This window comes from Sorex fumeus, unplaced genomic scaffold, assembly GCF_029834395.1.
Source record: "Sorex fumeus unplaced genomic scaffold, SorFum_2.1 ptg000276c, whole genome shotgun sequence".
Taxonomy (NCBI): domain Eukaryota; kingdom Metazoa; phylum Chordata; class Mammalia; order Eulipotyphla; family Soricidae; genus Sorex; species Sorex fumeus.
Genome location: NW_026606333.1, coordinates 559175 through 573037, shown reverse-complemented (window position 1 = coordinate 573037; position 13863 = coordinate 559175).

Here is a 13863-nt window from a genome sequence, read left to right as displayed (position 1 = left end):
AGATTCGCAGTGAATGAATAGCAGAGTCTGTCGAGGAGATTCCAATGATTTCTGACATCTGTGTTGTATCGACAGGAAAATGAAGAGCTGACCTGGTTTGAGTGGATAGCCAGAAAGAACAGCACGCCTGCGAGTGTGAACAGGCCGCAGAACACAAGCACTGCATTACTTGGACATTTACCTGTGGTGTAAAGGAAGTCTGCCTTCAAGTGGATATTGAGATGAATATCAGATTCGCAGTGAACGAATGGCACATTCTCTAGCGGAGATTCCATTTTTTTCTGACATCTGGGTTTCGTGACCAGGAAAATGAAGGGCTGACCATGTTTGATTAGATAATCAATTGAACAGAACGCCAGCGAGAGTGACCAGGACGGTGAAAATCAGAATTGGATTACTGGAACATTACCCAGTGGTGTAACATTAAACTTCCTGGAGTGCAGATGCAGATGAATTCCAGATTCGCAGTGAATGAACGGAACATTCTGTAGTCGAGATTCCAATGATTTCTGAAGTCTGGGTTGTGTGCGCAGGAATATGAAGAGCTGACCAGGGTTGAGTGGATATCCAGTTAAACAACACGCCTGGGAATGTGAACAGGCCTCTGAAAACCAGCATTGGTTTACTTGTACATTTACCAGTGGTGTAACGAAAGTCTGCCTTTATTTGGAGATGGAGATGAATTTCAGATTCTCAGTGAATGAATGGCACATTCAGGGGTGGAGATTCCAATGATTTTTGAAGTCGGGGTTGTGTGGACAGGAAAATGAAGAATTGACCAGGGTTGAGTGGATAGCCAGTAGTACAGCATGCCTACGAGTGTGAACAGGCCGCTGAAAGACAGCATTGGGTTACTTGGACATTCACCAGTGGTGGAACGAAAACTCGCCTGGAGTTGGAATTCAGATGTTTTCCAAAGTCGCAGTGAATGAATGGAAAAATCTCTAATGGAGATGCCAATGATTTCTGAATAGTTTAATAGTAAGCCTGCGTGTGTGATAATCAGCATTCGGTTTACTCGGACGTTCACCTGTGGTGTAACGAAAGCCTACCTGGATTTGCAGATTCAGATGAATTCCAGATTCGGAATGAATGAATGGAAAATTCTGTAGTGGAGGATTCCAATGATTTCTGACGTCTGGGTTGTGCGGAGAGGAAAATGAAGAGCTGGACAGCCAGATTAACAGCACGCCTGCGAGTGTCAACAGGCCGATGAAAACCAGCCTTGAGTTTCTTGGACATTCACCAGTGGAGTAAAAAATGACGACCTCCTGTGGAGATTGAGATGAATTCCAGATTCTCAGTGAATGAATGACACATTCTGTAGTGGAGATTCCAATGATTTCTGAAGTATGGGTTGTGTTGACAGGAAAATGAAGAGCCTACCAGAGTTGTGTCGACAGGCAGTAGAACAGCACGCCTGCGGGTTTGAATAGGCAGCTGAATACCTGCATTGGGTTACTTGGACATTCACCAGTGGTGTAAAGAAAGTCTACTTGCAGTGGATATTGAGGAAGAATTCCAGATTCAGATTGAATTAATAGAACCTTTTATAGTGGAGAATCCAATGATTTCTGCTGTCTGTTTTGTGTAGAAAGGAAAATGAAGAGCTGACCAGAGTTTAGTGCATAGCAAGTTTAACAGCAGGCCTGTGAGTGTGAACTGGCCGCTGAAAACCAGAATTGGGTTACTTGAACTTTCACCAGTGGTGAAACCAAAGCCTGTGTGGAGTAGAGATTGCGATGAGTTCCAGATTCAGCGAATGAATGGCACACTCTCTAGTGGAGATTCCAAAGTTTTCTGTAGTCTGGGTTGTGAGTACAGGAAAATGAAGTGTTTTCCAGGTTTGAGTGGATAGCCAGTAGAACAGCACGCCTGTGAGAGTGAACAGGCTGCTGAAAACCAGCATTATGTGTCTTGGATATTCACCAGCAGTGTAACGAACACCTGCATGGAGTGGAGATTCAGAAGAATTCCGGATACGCAGTGAATGAATGGAACATTCTGTACTGGAGATAATAATGGTTTCTGAAGGCTGGGTTGTGTGGACAGGAAAATGAAGGGCTGACTAGGGTTGAGTGGATAGCCAGTTGAACATCACCCCTGCGACTGTGAAAAGGTCGCAAAAATCCAGCATTGTGTACTTGGACATTCACAAGTGGTGTAACGAAAATCTGCCTGGAGTGGACATACAAATGAATTCCAGAGTCGCCGTGAATGTTTGGAACATTCTGTAGTGGAGATTCCAATGATTTCTGAAGTCTCGCTTTTGTGGACAGGAAAATGAAGAGCTGACCAGCGTTGAGTGTATAGCCAGGTGAACAGCATGCCTGCGAGTCGGAACAGGCCGCTGAGAGCCAGCAATGGGTTACTTGGACATTCACCAGTGGTGGAACGAAAATTCGCCTGGAGTTGGAATTCAGATGTTTTCCAAACTCGCAGTGAAAGAATGGAAAAATCTCTAATGGAGATGCCAATGATTTCTGAATAGTTTAATAGTAAGCCTGCGAGTGTGAAAATCAGCATTCGGTTACGTGGACATTCACCAGTTGTGTAATGTAAGGCGGACTGGAGTGGAGTTTCAGATGAATTCCACATTCGCCGTGAATGAGTGGAACATTCTGTAGTGGAGATTCCAATGATTTCTGACGTCTGGGTTGTGTGGAGAGGAAAATGAAGAGCTGACCAGGGTTGCATGGATAGCCCGATGAACAGCACGCCTGTGAGTGTGAACAGGCCGCTGAAAACCAGCATTGGGCTACTTGGACATTCACCAATGGTGAAACGAAAGACTGCGTGGAGTGGAGATTGAGATGAATTCCAGATTCGCAGTGAATGAATAGCAGAGTCTGTCGAGGAGATTCCAATGATTTCTGACATCTGAGTTGTATCGACAGGAAAATGAAGAGCTGACCTGGTTTGAGTGGATAGCCAGAAGAACAGCACGCCTGCGAGTGTGAACAGGCCGCAGAACACAAGCACTGCATTACTTGGACATTTACCTGTGGTGTAAAGGAAGTCTGCCTTCAAGTGGATATTGAGATGAATATCAGATTCGCAGTGAACGAATGGCACATTCTCTAGCGGAGATTCCATTTTTTTCTGACATCTGGGTTTCGTGACCAGGAAAATGAAGGGCTGACCATGTTTGATTAGATAATCAATTGAACAGAACGCCAGCGAGAGTGACCAGGACGGTGAAAATCAGAATTGGATTACTGGAACATTAACCAGTGGTGTAACATTAAACTTCCTGGAGTGCAGATGCAGATGAATTCCAGATTCGCAGTGAATGAACGGAACATTCTGTAGTCGAGATTCCAATGATTTCTGAAGTCTGGGTTGTGTGCGCAGGAATATGAAGAGCTGACCAGGGTTGAGTGGATATCCAGTTAAACAACACGCCTGGGAATGTGAACAGGCCTCTGAAAACCAGCATTGGTTTACTTGTACATTTACCAGTGGTGTAACGAAAGTCTGCCTTTATTTGGAGATGGAGATGAATTTCAGATTCTCAGTGAATGAATGGCACATTCAGGGGTGGAGATTCCAATGATTTTTGAAGTCGGGGTTGTGTGGACAGGAAAATGAAGAATTGACCAGGGTTGAGTGGATAGCCAGTAGAACAGCATGCCTACGAGTGTGAACAGGCCGCTGAAAGACAGCATTGGGTTACTTGGACATTCTCCAGTGGTGGAACGAAAACTCGCCTGGAGTTGGAATTCAGATGTTTTCCAAAGTCGCAGTGAATGAATGGAAAAATCTCTAATGGAGATGCCAATGATTTCTGAATAGTTTAATAGTAAGCCTGCGTGTGTGATAATCAGCATTCGGTTTACTCGGACGTTCACCTGTGGTGTAACGAAAGCCTACCTGGATTTGCAGATTCAGATGAATTCCAGATTCAGAATGAATGAATGGAAAATTCTGTAGTGGAGATTCCAATGATTTCTGACGTCTGGGTTGTGCGGAGACGGAAATGAAGAGCTGGACAGCCAGATTAACAGCACGCCTGCGAGTGTCAACAGGCCGATGAAAACCAGCCTTGAGTTTCTTGGACATTCACCAGTGGAGTAAAAAATGACGACCTCCTGTGGAGATTGAGATGAATTCCAGATTCTCAGTGAATGAATGGCACATTCTGTAGTGGAGATTCCAATGATTTCTGAAGTATGGGTTGTGCTGACAGGAAAATGAAGAGCCTACCAGAGTTGTGTCGACAGGCAGTAGAACAGCACGCCTGCGGGTTTGAATAGGCAGCTGAATACCTGCATTGGGTTACTTGGACATTCACCAGTGGTGTAAAGAAAGTCTACTTGCAGTGGATATTGAGGAAGAATTCCAGATTCAGATTGAATTAATAGAACCTTTTATAGTGGAGAATCCAATGATTTCTGCTGTCTGTTTTGTGTAGAAAGGAAATTGAAGAGCTGACCAGAGTTTAGTGCATAGCCAGTTTAACAGCAGGCCTGTGAGTGTGAACAGGCCGCTGAAAACCAGAACTTACTTGAACTTTCACCAGTGGTGAAACCAAAGCCTGTGTGGAGTAGAGATTGCGATGAGTTCCAGATTCAGCGAATGAATGGCACACTCTCTAGTGGAGATTCCAAAGATTTCTGTAGTCTGGGTTGTGAGTACAGGAAAATGAAGTGTTTTCCAGGTTTGAGTGGATAGCCAGTAGAACAGCACGCCTGTGAGAGTGAACAGGCTGCTGAAAACCAGCATTGTGTTTCTTGGATATTCACCAGCAGTGTAACGAACACCTGCATGGAGTGGAGATTCAGAAGAATTCCGGATACGCAGTGAATGAATGGAACATTCTGTACTGGAGATAATAATGGGTTTCTGAAGGCTGGGTTGTGTGGACAGGAAAATGAAGGGCTGACTAGGTTTGAGTGGATAGCCAGTTGAACATCACCCCTGCGACTGTGAACAGGTCGCAAAAATTCAGCATTGTGTACTTGGACATTCACAAGTGGTGTAACGAAAATCTGCCTGGAGTGGACATACAAATGAATTCCAGAGTCGCCGTGAATGTTTGGAACATTCTGTAGTGGAGATTCCAATGATTTCTGAAGTCTCGCTTTTGTGGACAGGAAAATGAAGAGCTGACCAGCGTTGAGTGTATAGCCAGGTGAACAGCATGCCTGCGAGTCGGAACAGGCCGCTGAGAGCCAGCAATGGGTTACTTGGACATTCACCAGTGGTGGAACGAAAATTCGCCTGGAGTTGGAATTCAGATGTTTTCCAAACTCGCAGTGAAAGAATGGAAAAATCTCTAATGGAGATGCCAATGATTTCTGAATAGTTTAATAGTAAGCCTGCGAGTGTGAAAATCAGCATTCGGTTACGTGGACATTCACCAGTTGTGTAATGTAAGGCGGACTGGAGTGGAGTTTCAGATGAATTCCACATTCGCCGTGAATGAGTGGAACATTCTGTAGTGGAGATTCCAATGATTTCTGACGTCTGGGTTGTGTGGAGAGGAAAATGAAGAGCTGACCAGGGTTGCATGGATAGCCCGATGAACAGCATGCCTGTGAGTGTGAACAGGCCGCTGAAAACCAGCATTGGGCTACTTGGACATTCACCAATGGTGTAACGAAAGACTGCGTGGAGTGGAGATTGAGATGAATTCCAGATTCGCAGTGAATGAATAGCAGAGTCTGTCGAGGAGATTCCAATGATTTCTGACATCTGAGTTGTATCGACAGGAAAATGAAGAGCTGACCTGGTTTGAGTGGATAGCCAGAAGAACAGCACGCCTGCGAGTGTGAACAGGCCGCAGATCACAAGCACTGCATTACTTGGACATTTACCTGTGGTGTAAAGGAAGTCTGCCTTCAAGTGGATATTGAGATGAATATCAGATTCGCAGTGAACGAATGGCACATTCTCTAGCGGAGATTCCATTTTTTTCTGACATCTGGGTTTCGTGACCAGGAAAATGAAGGGCTGACCATGTTTGATTAGATAATCAATTGAACAGAACGCCAGCGAGAGTGACCAGGACGGTGAAAATCAGAATTGGATTACTGGAACATTAACCAGTGGTGTAACATTAAACTTCCTGGAGTGCAGATGCAGATGAATTCCAGATTCGCAGTGAATGAACGGAACATTCTGTAGTCGAGATTCCAATGATTTCTGAAGTCTGGGTTGTGTGCGCAGGAATATGAAGAGCTGACCAGGGTTGAGTGGATATCCAGTTAAACAACACGCCTGGGAATGTGAACAGGCCTCTGAAAACCAGCATTGGTTTACTTGTACATTTACCAGTGGTGTAACGAAAGTCTGCCTTTATTTGGAGATGGAGATGAATTTCAGATTCTCAGTGAATGAATGGCACATTCAGGGGTGGAGATTCCAATGATTTTTGAAGTCGGGGTTGTGTGGACAGGAAAATGAAGAATTGACCAGGGTTGAGTGGATAGCCAGTAGAACAGCATGCCTACGAGTGTGAACAGGCCGCTGAAAGACAGCATTGGGTTACTTGGACATTCACCAGTGGTGGAACGAAAACTCGCCTGGAGTTGGAATTCAGATGTTTTCCAAAGTCGCAGTGAATGAATGGAAAAATCTCTAATGGAGATGCCAATGATTTCTGAATAGTTTAATAGTAAGCCTTCGTGTGTGATAATCAGCATTCGGTTTACTCGGACGTTCACCTGTGGTGTAACGAAAGCCTACCTGGATTTGCAGATTCAGATGAATTCCAGATTCGGAATGAATGAATGGAAAATTCTGTAGTGGAGATTCCAATGATTTCTGACGTCTGGGTTGTGCGGAGAGGGAAATGAAGAGCTGGACAGCCAGATTAACAGCACGCCTGCGAGTGTCAACAGGCCGATGAAAACCAGCCTTGAGTTTCTTGGACATTCACCAGTGGAGTAAAAAATGACGACCTCCTGTGGAGATTGAGATGAATTCCAGATGCTCAGTGAATGAATGACACATTCTGTAGTGGAGATTCCAATGATTTCTGAAGTATGGGTTGTGTTGACAGGAAAATGAAGAGCCTACCAGAGTTGTGTCGACAGGCAGTAGAACAGCACGCCTGCGGGTTTGAATAGGCAGCTGAATACCTGCATTGGGTTACTTGGACATTCACCAGTGGTGTAAAGAAAGTCTACTTGCAGTGGATATTGAGGAAGAATTCCAGATTCAGATTGAATTAATAGAACCTTTTATAGTGGAGAATCCAATGATTTCTGCTGTCTGTTTTGTGTAGAAAGGAAAATGAAGAGCTGACCAGAGTTTAGTGCATAGCCAGTTTAACAGCAGGCCTGTGAGTGTGAACAGGCCGCTGAAAACCAGAACTTACTTGAACTTTCACCAGTGGTGAAACCAAAGCCTGTGTGGAGTAGAGATTGCGATGAGTTCCAGATTCAGCGAATGAATGGCACACTCTCTAGTGGAGATTCCAAAGATTTCTGTAGTCTGGGTTGTGAGTACAGGAAAATGAAGTGTTTTCCAGGTTTGAGTGGATAGCCAGTAGAACAGCACGCCTGTGAGAGTGAACAGGCTGCTGAAAACCAGCATTATGTGTCTTGGATATTCACCAGCAGTGTAACGAACACCTGCATGGAGTGGAGATTCAGAAGAATTCCGGATACGCAGTGAATGAATGGAACATTCTGTACTGGAGATAATAATGGTTTCTGAAGGCTGGGTTGTGTGGACAGGAAAATGAAGGGCTGACTAGGCTTGAGTGGATAGCCAGTTGAACATCACCCCTGCGACTGTGAACAGGTCGCAAAAATCCAGCATTGTGTACTTGGACATTCATAAGTGGTGTAACGAAAATCTGCCTGGAGTGGACATACAAATGAATTCCAGAGTCGCCGTGAATGTTTGGAACATTCTGTAGTGGAGATTCCAATGATTTCTGAAGTCTCGCTTTTGTGGACAGGAAAATGAAGAGCTGACCAGCGTTGAGTGTATAGCCAGGTGAACAGCATGCCTGCGAGTCGGAACAGGCCGCTGAGAGCCAGCAATGGGTTACTTGGACATTCACCAGTGGTGGAACGAAAATTCGCCTGGAGTTGGAATTCAGATGTTTTCCAAACTCGCAGTGAAAGAATGGAAAAATCTCTAATGGAGATGCCAATGATTTCTGAATAGTTTAATAGTAAGCCTGCGAGTGTGAAAATCAGCATTCGGTTACGTGGACATTCACCAGTTGTGTAATGTAAGGCGGACTGGAGTGGAGTTTCAGATGAATTCCACATTCGCCGTGAATGAGTGGAACATTCTGTAGTGGAGATTCCAATGATTTCTGACGTCTGGGTTGTGTGGAGAGGAAAATGAAGAGCTGACCAGGGTTGCATGGATAGCCCGATGAACAGCACGCCTGTGAGTGTGAACAGGCCGCTGAAAACCAGCATTGGGCTACTTGGACATTCACCAATGGTGTAACGAAAGACTGCGTGGAGTGGAGATTGAGATGAATTCCAGATTCGCAGTGAATGAATAGCAGAGTCTGTCGAGGAGATTCCAATGATTTCTGACATCTGAGTTGTATCGACAGGAAAATGAAGAGCTGACCTGGTTTGAGTGGATAGCCAGAAGAACAGCACGCCTGCGAGTGTGAACAGGCCGCAGAACACAAGCACTGCATTACTTGGACATTTACCTGTGGTGTAAAGGAAGTCTGCCTTCAAGTGGATATTGAGATGAATATCAGATTCGCAGTGAACGAATGGCACATTCTCTAGCGGAGATTCCATTTTTTTCTGACATCTGGGTTTCGTGACCAGGAAAATGAAGGGCTGACCATGTTTGATTAGATAATCAATTGAACAGAACGCCAGCGAGAGTGACCAGGACGGTGAAAATCAGAATTGGATTACTGGAACATTAACCAGTGGTGTAACATTAAACTTCCTGGAGTGCAGATGCAGATGAATTCCAGATTCGCAGTGAATGAACGGAACATTCTGTAGTCGAGATTGCAATGATTTCTGAAGTCTGGGTTGTGTGCGCAGGAATATGAAGAGCTGACCAGGGTTGAGTGGATATCCAGTTAAACAACACGCCTGGGAATGTGAACAGGCCTCTGAAAACCAGCATTGGTTTACTTGTACATTTACCAGTTGTGTAACAAAAGTCTGCCTTTATTTGGAGATGGAGATGAATTTCAGATTCTCAGTGAATGAATGGCACATTCAGGGGTGGAGATTCCAATGACTTTTGAAGTCGGGGTTGTGTGGACAGGAAAATGAAGAATTGACCAGGGTTTAGTGGATAGCCAGTAGAACAGCATGCCTACGAGTGTGAACAGGCCGCTGAAAGACAGCATTGGGTTACTTGGACATTCACCAGTGGTGGAACGAAAACTCGCCTGGAGTTGGAATTCAGATGTTTTCCAAAGTCGCAGTGAATGAATGGAAAAATCTCTAATGGAGATGCCAATGATTTCTGAATAGTTTAATAGTAAGCCTGCGTGTGTGATAATCAGCATTCGGTTTACTCGGACGTTCACCTGTGGTGTAACGAAAGCCTACCTGGATTTGCAGATTCAGATGAATTCCAGATTCGGAATGAATGAATGGAAAATTCTGTAGTGGAGATTCCAATGATTTCTGACGTCTGGGTTGTGCGGAGAGGGAAATGAAGAGCTGGACAGCCAGATTAACAGCACGCCTGCGAGTGTCAACAGGCCGATGAAAACCAGCCTTGAGTTTCTTGGACATTCACCAGTGGAGTAAAAAATGACGACCTCCTGTGGAGATTGAGATGAATTCCAGATGCTCAGTGAATGAATGACACATTCTGTCGTGGAGATTCCAATGATTTCTGAAGTATGGGTTGTGTTGACAGGAAAATGAAGAGCCTACCAGAGTTGTGTCGACAGGCAGTAGAACAGCACGCCTGCGGGTTTGAATAGGCAGCTGAATACCTGCATTGGGTTACTTGGACATTCACCAGTGGTGTAAAGAAAGTCTACTTGCAGTGGATATTGAGGAAGAATTCCAGATTCAGATTGAATTAATAGAACCTTTTATAGTGGAGAATCCAATGATTTCTGCTGTCTGTTTTGTGTAGAAAGGAAAATGAAGAGCTGACCAGAGTTTAGTGCATAGCCAGTTTAACAGCAGGCCTGTGAGTGTGAACAGGCCGCTGAAAACCAGAACTTACTTGAACTTTCACCAGTGGTGAAACCAAAGCCTGTGTGGAGTAGAGATTGCGATGAGTTCCAGATTCAGCGAATGAATGGCACACTCTCTAGTGGAGATTCCAAAGATTTCTGTAGTCTGGGTTGTGAGTACAGGAAAATGAAGTGTTTTCCAGGTTTGAGTGGATAGCCAGTAGAACAGCACGCCTGTGAGAGTGAACAGGCTGCTGAAAACCAGCATTGTGTTTCTTGGATATTCACCAGCAGTGTAACGAACACCTGCATGGAGTGGAGATTCAGAAGAATTCCGGATACGCAGTGAAAGAATGGAACATTCTGTACTGGAGATAATAACGGTTTCTGAAGGCTGGGTTGTGTGGACAGGAAAATGAAGGGCTGACTAGGGTTGAGTGGATAGCCAGTTGAACATCACCCCTGCGACTGTGAACAGGTCGCAAAAATCCAGCATTGTGTACTTGGACATTCACAAGTGGTGTAACGAAAATCTGCCTGGAGTGGACATACAAATGAATTCCAGAGTCGCCGTGAATGTTTGGAACATTCTGTAGTGGAGATTCCAATGATTTCTGAAGTCTCGCTTTTGTGGACAGGAAAATGAAGAGCTGACCAGCGTTGAGTGTATAGCCAGGTGAACAGCATGCCTGCGAGTCGGAACAGGCCGCTGAGAGCCAGCAATGGGTTACTTGGACATTCACCAGTGGTGGAACGAAAATTCGCCTGGAGTTGGAATTCAGATGTTTTCCAAACTCGCAGTGAAAGAATGGAAAAATCTCTAATGGAGATGCCAATGATTTCTGAATAGTTTAATAGTAAGCCTGCGAGTGTGAAAATCAGCATTCGGTTACGTGGACATTCACCAGTTGTGTAATGTAAGGCGGACTGGAGTGGAGTTTCAGATGAATTCCACATTCGCCGTGAATGAGTGGAAGATTCTGTAGTGGAGATTCCAATGATTTCTGACGTCTGGGTTGTGTGGAGAGGAAAATGAAGAGCTGACCAGGGTTGCATGGATAGCCCGATGAACAGCACGCCTGTGAGTGTGAACAGGCCGCTGAAAACCAGCATTGGGCTACTTGGACATTCACCAATGGTGAAACGAAAGACTGCGTGGAGTGGAGATTGAGATGAATTCCAGATTCGCAGTGAATGAATAGCAGAGTCTGTCGAGGAGATTCCAATGATTTCTGACATCTGTGTTGTATCGACAGGAAAATGAAGAGCTGACCTGGTTTGAGTGGATAGCCAGAAGAACAGCACGCCTGCGAGTGTGAACAGGCCGCAGAACACAAGCGCTGCATTACTTGGACATTTACCTGTGGTGTAAAGGAAGTCTGCCTTCAAGTGGATATTGAGATGAATATCAGATTCGCACTGAACGAATGGCACATTCTCTAGCGGAGATTCCATTTTTTTCTGACATCTGGGTTTCGTGACCAGGAAAATGAAGGGCTGACCATGTTTGATTAGATAATCAATTGAACAGAACGCCAGCGAGAGTGACCAGGACGGTGAAAATCAGAATTGGATTACTGGAACATTAACCAGTGGTGTAACATTAAACTTCCTGGAGTGCAGATGCAGATGAATTCCAGATTCGCAGTGAATGAACGGAACATTCTGTAGTCGAGATTCCAATGATTTCTGAAGTCTGGGTTGTGTGCGCAGGAATATGAAGAGCTGACCAGGGTTGAGTGGATATCCAGTTAAACAACACGCCTGGGAATGTGAACAGGCCTCTGAAAACCAGCATTGGTTTACTTGTACATTTACCAGTGGTGTAACGAAAGTCTGACTTTATTTGGAGATGGAGATGAATTTCAGATTCTCAGTGAATGAATGGCACATTCAGGGGTGGAGATTCCAATGATTTTTGAAGTCGGGGTTGTGTGGACAGGAAAATGAAGAATTGACCAGGGTTGAGTGGATAGCCAGGAGAACAGCATGCCTACGAGTGTGAACAGGCCGCTGAAAGACAGCATTGGGTTACTTGGACATTCACCAGTGGTGGAACGAAAACTCGCCTGGAGTTGGAATTCAGATGTTTTCCAAAGTCGCAGTGAATGAATGGAAAAATCTCTAATGGAGATGCCAATGATTTCTGAATAGTTTAATAGTAAGCCTGCGTGTGTGATAATCAGCATTCGGTTTACTCGGACGTTCACCTGTGGTGTAACGAAAGCCTACCTGGATTTGCAGATTCAGATGAATTCCAGATTCGGAATGAATGAATGGAAAATTCTGTAGTGGAGATTCCAATGATTTCTGACGTCTGGGTTGTGCGGAGAGGGAAATGAAGAGCTGGACAGCCAGATTAACAGCACGCCTGCGAGTGTCAACAGGCCGATGAAAACCAGCCTTGAGTTTCTTGGACATTCACCAGTGGAGTAAAAAATGACGACCTCCTGTGGAGATTGAGATGAATTCCAGATTCTCAGTGAATGAATGACACATTCTGTAGTGGAGATTCCAATGATTTCTGAAGTATGGGTTGTGTTGACAGGAAAATGAAGAGCCTACCAGAGTTGTGTCGACAGGCAGTAGAACAGCACGCCTGCGGGTTTGAATAGGCAGCTGAATACCTGCATTGGGTTACTTGGACATTCACCAGTGGTGTAAAGAAAGTCTACTTGCAGTGGATATTGAGGAAGAATTCCAGATTCAGATTGAATTAATAGAACATTTTATAGTGGAGAATCCAATGATTTCTGCTGTCTGTTTTGTGTAGAAAGGAAAATGAAGAGCTGACCAGAGTTTAGTGCATAGCCAGTTTAACAGCACGCCTGTGAGTGTGAACAGGCCGCTGAAAACCAGAATTGGGTTACTTGAACTTTAACCAGTGGTGAAACCAAAGCCTGTGTGGAGTAGAGATTGCGATGAGTTCCAGATTCAGCGAATGAATGGCACACTCTCTAGTGGAGATTCCAAAGATTTCTGTAGTCTGGGTTGTGAGTACAGGAAAATGAAGTGTTTTCCAGGTTTGAGTGGATAGCCAGTAGAACAGCACGCCTGTGAGAGTGAACAGGCTGCTGAAAACCAGCATTGTGTTTCTTGGATATTCACCAGCAGTGTAACGAACACCTGCATGGAGTGGAGATTCAGAAGAATTCCGGATACGCAGTGAATGAATGGAACATTCTGTACTGGAGATAATAATGGGTTTCTGAAGGCTGGGTTGTGTGGACAGGAAAATGAAGGGCTGACTAGGGTTGAGTGGATAGCCAGTTGAACATCACCCCTGCGACTGTGAACAGGTCGCAAAAATCCAGCATTGTGTACTTGGACATTCACAAGTGGTGTAACGAAAATCTGCCTGGAGTGGACATACAAATGAATTCCAGAGTCGCCGTGAATGTTTGGAACATTCTGTAGTGGAGATTCCAATGATTTCTGAAGTCTCGCTTTTGTGGACAGGAAAATGAAGAGCTGACCAGCGTTGAGTGTATAGCCAGGTGAACAGCATGCCTGCGAGTCGGAACAGGCCGCTGAGAGCCAGCAATGGGTTACTTGGACATTCACCAGTGGTGGAACGAAAATTCGCCTGGAGTTGGAATTCAGATGTTTTCCAAACTCGCAGTGAAAGAATGGAAAAATCTCTAATGGAGATGCCAATGATTTCTGAATAGTTTAATAGTAAGCCTGCGAGTGTGAAAATCAGCATTCGGTTACGTGGACATTCACCAGTTGTGTAATGTAAGGCGGACTGGAGTGGAGTTTCAGATGAATTC